At 31.6% G+C, this 8,285-nt stretch overlaps 1 pseudogene; it reads right to left on the bottom strand.

The window, feature by feature from the left end:
- Positions 1–6,009: 6,009 nt before the first annotated feature.
- On the bottom strand, positions 6,010–6,868 carry LOC126706138 (cysteine-rich repeat secretory protein 38-like; annotated as a pseudogene).
- Positions 6,869–8,285: the final 1,417 nt, after the last annotated feature.

Here is an 8,285-nt window from a genome sequence, read left to right as displayed (position 1 = left end):
AAGAGGATGATGGGTCTAAGCTATGGCCCGTGCGGCACTTATTTATAGTAAATCTCAGCTTCAACCTATCTAGAAAAGTTAAAGGGGGCTGACTATTTCTTCCTTATCATTGTTGAAGTCGACAAGAAATTGTCAATGTGGGCTGCGCTATTTGCAAAGGTCAAAAAATTAGGAACTGGAGCTAAATTTTGATCAAGTTAGTAAAAATAAATATTAAATGATTGTACACTCAACCCTGATAATATTGAATTCCAACCAAAAGTAGACGGTGACAAAGTCGTTAGAATATTATATTATGAATGAATGAACTAGAAAGTTAATGTATCATTATATTTTTATTTTTTAAGTTTATTCACCTAATCTGGAATCAAGAAATCATGTATTAAGTAATGTCATAAAAATAAAACGTAAGAAGTTGTGGAGGCCAATTGATTTTAGAATTAATAGAAAACAAAAAAAAAAGGGGCCGCGGGTTGGTTTAAGTTTAATGTTGATTGAGATTCTGTTAAAACTTCAGCAAATTGATTTTGTTAAGGTCAAATATGTATGTGTTGGCAAATCTGAGTTAAAACACATTTTTAACGTATTTGAGTCCTGGTTTTTTGTGTCCTTAAGTATGTTGAAGAACTACATTTGAAGACAAAAAAACAACTCAAGCATGTGTACAAGATAGTGAAGTTTCTGCTATCTCAACATTAGCTGATCGATCAAATATCAGGCTGCATTCGTGCATTAGGGTTCTAGAACAACTTTAAAGCTACTTTTTAGAGTCATCATCGTTAGAGATGTAGGGGTGGCTTAATGTATTTGGGGGCCTAAAGCGAAAATTAGTTATCTTGTTTTAGATGCAAAATTACTACTAATTAACAAAAACTACGTAGAAAAAATTTGACAATTTTTCATACTTGTTGATATGGTAAATTGATAATAGTAAGTAAAAAAGTGGTGTTAGTGGTAGATTTATATGAGAACTAGTAAAAATTTGCTAATTAAACTCTTATTATTATTCTTCTTCTTTTTTTTAGAAGTACAACATTCACAATATTTTTTTATAACAAATTCTGAGTTTTAAGTTGCTTTTTTTTTTTTCCTCTCTTTTTGAAAATATCACTATAATTATTTTTTCTCCATCAATAACAAGTTGTAACAACCTACTATTTAGCATAATTGTAAAAGTGTTGTAAAAAATATTGTGAACGTTGTATTTTTCTCTATTTTTTTATTTGTTTTTCATCTGGTGAAAAAATATTATTTTTTTTATTGATTATAAATAACCTTATTGGTTAAAATTTGGAGGCCTTTCTTTTACTTGGGGCCTTAGGCGACCACATTTCTTGCTCTACTGTTCAGCCGGCACTATAGAGATGTATGAGAACTTTGTTGTTACATAGAGAAAGATTTTCATATTCAGAGCACTTTTCATCGAAGAACCAACTACAATCTTGAGCGCCTCGCGGTTTACACCAAGCTAAGTTTCCAAAGCTACGAAGTTCATAGTGTTCTAGTCAAGATTGCCGCACCCTCTACCTTCTTAAAAAAAAAAAAAAAAAAAGAATGATTGTGTGAAGTAAGCCAAGAATTGGGTATTTATGCACCAAAGACATTTACTTGAAAGAGTAGTCCAACCGAGTTGGTGCTAGGCTCGATAGCATTAATAGGTTCTATAGTTGGCAAGTACTTCAGAATCGACTATATTACTTCTGCTTGTAATGTTGGAAATAAATGAGAGATATTACCTGACTTTTCCTTGGAAATTACACAATATGATTTTACCAAAAGAGGTGATAGAGATAAGACATGAACCAAGTCACTGTCTTGAGACAAATCGTGTCATCTATAGTATATCTAATATAGTTAGACAAATAATTTCTGCATATTATCCCTAGGATACAATAGTCCAGCCACCTTTGTTGATTGTCTTTGCGAGCCTACACAGCTCGTAGGATATAAGCTCACTATAGTACTTTCTTTTCCCAAGAAAATTTAGTAAAAGATAAAATATTTTTGTGAATAGTAAGAAGTAGTAGATGGTGAGTGTTTAGAACAATAATAAAAATTGTTTTTGAAAGTATGTAGCTTTGTCATTCAAAAATAATGTGATACTAAAACTTTTATTTCTTTCCATATGTATATATAGAGAGAGCCGGACATGTAACTTGTCCTTAGCCAAAGAATCAAAAGGTTTGATATCAATTAGAAGTTCATAAAGCTATTGAAATCAATAGATATCAATGGCTTTCTTTCTTTCTTTCTATATATATATATATATATATATATAATATTAAAACTGGACATCAAAAGTCTTTTGCCAAATCTATATACGTTGAGAACAAAATAATGGTGTCATAATACAATTGAAAACAAATCAATAGCCCATAATTAACGTGGCTGAACTTTATTAAATTCCTTTTAGAAAGCTTCAAAATATATATTACAAAAATTGCTAGCTATTTTGACCACTTTCCATTAAACCAAATAGTAAACACTTGTGTATATATAGTAACTTATTATAACATAAAATAATTTAGCAATAACTGTACATTTAAGTATGCGTTTAGATACCGCTTATTTTGCTGAAAACTGAAAACAATAAAAAAATAATAAAAAATTATTGTTCATGTTTGAAAGTACTGTTCATATGCCTGATTGCACTATTCATGTCCCATGAACAGTACAATAGGCGCTGGTTTAAAAAAAAAAAAAAAAAAAAAAAATTTGAAAACGCAAATAATCTGGACATGGACGCGCAAACCAAACCGACCCTAAGTGTTGAAAACCTTCTATATTTGACGTTACCATATCATATTCAAATAAGAACGTTTGAATACAAAGCGTTTAGAATGGAAAGTTTATATTTGTAATAAAACCAAATATGCTGGCAATGATGGTATTAATATCATGTAAATGTTTAGAAATTTTCTAATTAAAAACCATTGATAATAGCTATTCAAATTTTGAATTTTATTTGAATTTCAAGATTTATCAATCAATATATCTGATATTAAGGGATAATTGATTTCCTCAACTCACATTTTTTTTTTTTTTTTTTTGAGAAACAAACACACACACACACACACACACAAGGGAGAGGGAAATGAGTTTTAACACAAAGGTACACCACAACTCCACTCAAAAGCCATGGTAACTTTTAAGGGAGGGTGGAGAAACGGTCAACTCACATAAATGAGTATTAAACTAAATATGATATTTTTATAAAAATATCCAACATGTAAATATAATCTCAATTTTTTATAGTGGGTCTTTTCCCATCGTGACCATATCGCATATGTTAAAATTTATTTTTCGTTGCATTTAGTATTTGTAATATGGTTGTACCCATGAAATATTAAATTGGACATTTGCGTAATTTGACTAATTAATCAAATGCTAGATGTAAGAAAAATATTGTAAAATAGCTTGTGACTATAGCATTACCCTTCCAACTGGAAAATGCTAGCTAGAGCTATAAATAATTTTACAACATATTTTACAAACTACTGATGTAGTAAGCAGTTATAAGTAAATTAAAAAGTGATATTAGCAATGGGCCCAGATTAGAATTAGTAAAAATTGGTCATATCAACATTTTATAAAAATGTTGTAAAATAATTTGTAGTTATAGCATTGCTCTTCTAATTGGAAAATGCTAGAGTTACAAACTATTATAATATAGTTTGTGACTATAACATTACCCTTCTAATTGGAAAATGTTAAGTTACAAATTATTTTATAACATTTTTTACAAATTATTGATATGGTGAGTGGTTATTAATAAATAAAAAAGTAATGTTAGTGGTGGGTCCAGATGATAATTAGTAAAAATTGGTCATATCAACATTTTGTAAAATTATTATTGTGAACGACTAAATTTCGAGAAAATCAAACAAGTAAAATAGTTTCACAAATGTGAATTTGTTTTGATGAATATGTAGTACAATTCTCTGAAATTACAAAATATTGATCATCTGATTCTATCTCCTTACAAGGCTTGTTGATTGGAATTGTGATTTTTGATCCAAATACCAAATATCCATCAATTTGGCTAAAGAATAGATCGAAGACCCTTGAAACAGAATTACAACGAATTTCTGGCTATAAGCTTGTTAGAAATTCTTTGTTCTACATGCATTCTTCGTGTTCTTCGCGTGTGTTCTTCATCTTCAAAGGTTTATGATGGAAGTTCTTTGGAGTTTTTGGGGCTTCAATCCTTAGAGCTTCGCTGATTTCTATTTTCTTGGAGTTTTTAGAGGCTTTGGGCTTGATTCTAGCAAACTTTAAGATCTAGGAAGGTAGTTTGTATGGTTCTGATTTGAATTTTCTTCAATTTTGAGGTTGAAGTTCTTGAAAGCTTTAAGACTTAATTCCTGCAGAATTTCTGTACTTCTAAGTGCTTCTAAATCTTTTTTTATGCTGCTTGTGTTCTAGATTTCTTGGTGTCTGTAGAAATACCTTAGGAAAGTTTCTATTTATAAGAGTTTGGGGGTGGTTGAATAACAGGTGGCAAAATTTGATTGGTGACATGTTTCACAATCTAATTGGATGAGTTTTAAGACATTTTCTCCAAGATATATGGCATCTTTTGATTGGCCGAAATGTTTTGATTTTCAAAGTGACACATGTCAACACTCGATTGGACTGCTTATGTCATTGCTTACACACATTGGTGTGTGACTGGCATTTTGCATCATTTTTATGTTTTTATTTCATGATACTTGGCAAATTTCAGTTGGTTTTTGAATGGTGATGGTAAAACTAGTAGCAATACATGACTATTTGTAATTGACCATACTTTGTAGACTTGGTAGTATGATGTGTCAGCTTGTGATAAGTCGGGAATTTTTCCTCTCTACAATTGTAAAATAGTTTATGACTGTAGCATTACTCATTTTAATTTTTTAGAACTGTTGACATTGCTTAATTAGTCATTAATCACTAAATGAAATTTAATGACATATTAATATATAAGAAGCCGAATGTTAATGAACCTTCATGAGCATAAATTTCTCCACATCCCAAATTATAGAACATGTCAATCAACTATCAACCTCTGAAGATTACCTTGCCAAATAAATATTTCGAGAGAAAGAATTAAAAATCTCATTAGACTTTTTTCTTTTCTTTTTTTTGAATCTCACACTAGACTGAATCGTTACAAAGACGCGTACTTGTTTTTTTACTGAGACGTATAATGTTTAAATTTCCAAACAGTTTAAATTAATTAAAGTTGAATTTATATATTCGTACCTGTTCCCTTTACTATCATACTCAAAATCATAGACTTAGTTTTTCAGATCTGACGTGATTTATTAAGTCTACTATACACATGAGTTTTGTAACCCTAATGGAAAACCTATATAAAGGCCCATTAAGCACGACTTATTTAGTGATTAGAGAGGCAGAAACCCTAAATTTTTCAGAAAGTAAACATGAGCTTCCACCTATTCAACACAGTACGTGTTACTCCTACCATAGTGTAGATCTTGTATGAAGCCATATAGTAATCCAATCTACAATAGTTACTAGACAAACCATTAAGTGGATTTCTTGAAGTCACAAACAAGGAGTTTTTGTAGACTCAGTTAACTACTTATATTGATTAAATCTTTGAGCAAATATCTCGGAGTCGCAAACAAGAGAGTTCATGTACAATAGTCCATAATCGAAGAGTCTATGAATTTAGAGCTACGTGTGATCATGCAAATACTACATGAGATAGCAATAGATTTAGGATTAAGTACATTGTCTAAACTTCAATTCCATTAGTGGATATATTGCCTTGAGAATTGTTGTCTCCTATTATTTCTACTGTATTTACTATTTTATTTATTACTTTATTGGTAATATATTTAATTTGCTGCAATTAACCAGGAAATTAATATGAATTCCTAATTGGTTAATTATTTGAAATTGATTAATTCCATTGTAAAATCAATCAAGGAAACCCTAACAAGTTATATAATGAGAAAAAATCAATTAAGAAAACTGGAAAAAAAAAAAAAAAGCCACTTTTATTGGAAAATAATTTTATAAATACATTTGTTCAAAGAAAATTAAAGAATTGTAGTACATTATTCTTGAGTATCCCCCCAAAAGTGATATCACACACAAGCTCTTGAAATCTAGTTAAGCACTGATAAATGGGTAAATCTCATATCTTATGTTGCAACTCCCACCAATAACTCTCCCTCCTTCTTTCCCATCACAACAACTAGGAAGTTGACCAATTGCATCATCAAGACACTGCAAACATTCAATGGTAGAAAGGTCCCATGTGCATTGAGCCAAGCCATAGAGTTTGGTTGATTTTCCTAGCTCTAGCTCTCCAATCGCATACTTTTTTGTGGTGAAAGACGCATCCTTGGCTAGTTGGCTCAGTAACTCCCTAGTCTTTTGGTTAAATATAGTTGGCTCACTCACATTTTGCACATTCAACAAAGAGAACCAGTTATCATTATCAATTTGACCCAAGAAATCCTTGTTTGAGTACTTCAAAAGACAATTATCGTACCATATAATTGCACCTTTATCATATGGGCAAAGTTTGTGAATTTCGTTGCTAGCCTCATTTACACACCTTGCAGTCTGCGGTGGCAACGTCTCCACGACAAAGAGCAAGCCCATAAGTTTGGTATTGGTACCATCCTACTGAACCAAGACCAAAACCAAGAGGAGGGGTTTGGTAGTTAAGATTACCTAAGAGCTTTCTTAGGTTTGATTCATATTGATCATTGGTGGTGAAGTTCTCAGAGCTTGAACAAAATTGGAAGAGAGGGCTGGCTCCAAAAATGGTTTGGAGAAAGAGAGCAAAGGTTAGAAAGTAGATAGAGAAAGTGAAGTATGAGGAAGACATTTTCAGAAGGAAAAGAGACGTATGACGGGTTTAAGGTATGGACTATGGAGAATGGGGCACTTATTTATAGTAAATCTGAGCTTCATCCTAGCTATCTGGAAAAGTTAAAAGGGGCTGACTATTTCTTCCTTATCATTGTTGAAGTTGACAAGAAATTGTCAATGTGGGCTGCGCCATTTGCAAAAGTCAAAAATACTGGGAGAATGAAAATAAATAAATGAATGAATGTGTTTGGAGGACCATGTACCTGCATTAGCATAATTCTCAAGTTCCCAAACAGAAAAATTGCAAGCATCGCCGGCACAAGAATAAAGAAAACGATAATATTGAATTCCAATGAAAAGTAGGTGACAAAGTCGCTAGAATATTAAAGCGATAGTTCCAATACATTATGACTAGAAATTTAATGAGTCATTAGAATATTTTTTTATTTTTTAGTTTATTCACCTAAATCAGGAATCATGTAATCATGTAGTATTAAGTACTGTCATAAAATCCTCTAAAACAAAAAAAGTAATGTCATAAAATTTTGTCCAACTTTGATTTTCGTTTCTCAACTGTTGAAAGTCACAATTTTATCTTTAAAAACTTAAGAAAGTATACATCAATTTCATTATACTTAAAAGAATCGTATTAGTGGCAGACAAAGTGTTAACATGAAAAAATTTGAGTTGGTTTAAGTTTAGAATTGATTGAGATTCTTTTAAAACTTCAGTAAAAGGATTTGATTGCTAGGTCAAATATGTATGTGTCTGCAAATCCGAGTCAAATTGCATTTTTAATGTGTTTGAGTCTTAGTTTTTAGTGTCATTAAGTATTGTGTTGACACTAACTCAACACCAGCCAATTGATCAAGGAATTTTAAACTTCAACACTAGTTTAATACCATGCAATCGGTCGAGTTTCAGGATTTTTTAATTTTCAGATCTGGAGCACTCTTCACAAAAGAACCAATTGCAATCTTGTGTACCCCAGATAGTTGTACTCCGAGTCAAAATTATCCAAATTTTCGGAGCTGCATGCAAAGTTCATAGTGTTCTAGCCAAGATAGTTGCACTCTCTACCTTTAATAATCAAAGAATGATTGTGTGAAGTTAGGCACAAATTGAGTATCCGTGATTGTAAGGTTGAATTTAATCAACCATTTTGTTTGGCTTTATTCCGTGCCAATTTACTTGTAATTCAGCATTTAGAAATCTTGTATTTAGGTGGAAATCATGTAAGAGTAGTATGTGAAAGAGTATGAAGAAAAGCTTAAGAGTATGCACTCAAGTAGGGCCTCGCGACTGAATCTCGTAACTGGCGAGTTGTCAAAAGAGGCACATGTGTGAAGCATGCAGGGAAGCTGAAGAGTCACGCTAGTTGGAGCACTACAAGACAAAACTTCCAGTCTGGCCAGGCAATTAGCTTGCGACTCAAATTCGCAACTCATTCC

The sequence above is a fragment of the Quercus robur genome, chromosome 11, assembly GCF_932294415.1.
Source record: "Quercus robur chromosome 11, dhQueRobu3.1, whole genome shotgun sequence".
NCBI lineage: Eukaryota > Viridiplantae > Streptophyta > Magnoliopsida > Fagales > Fagaceae > Quercus > Quercus robur.
Note: the sequence above shows the minus strand (reverse complement) of the source record. Positions and strands in the feature narration are given on the sequence as shown.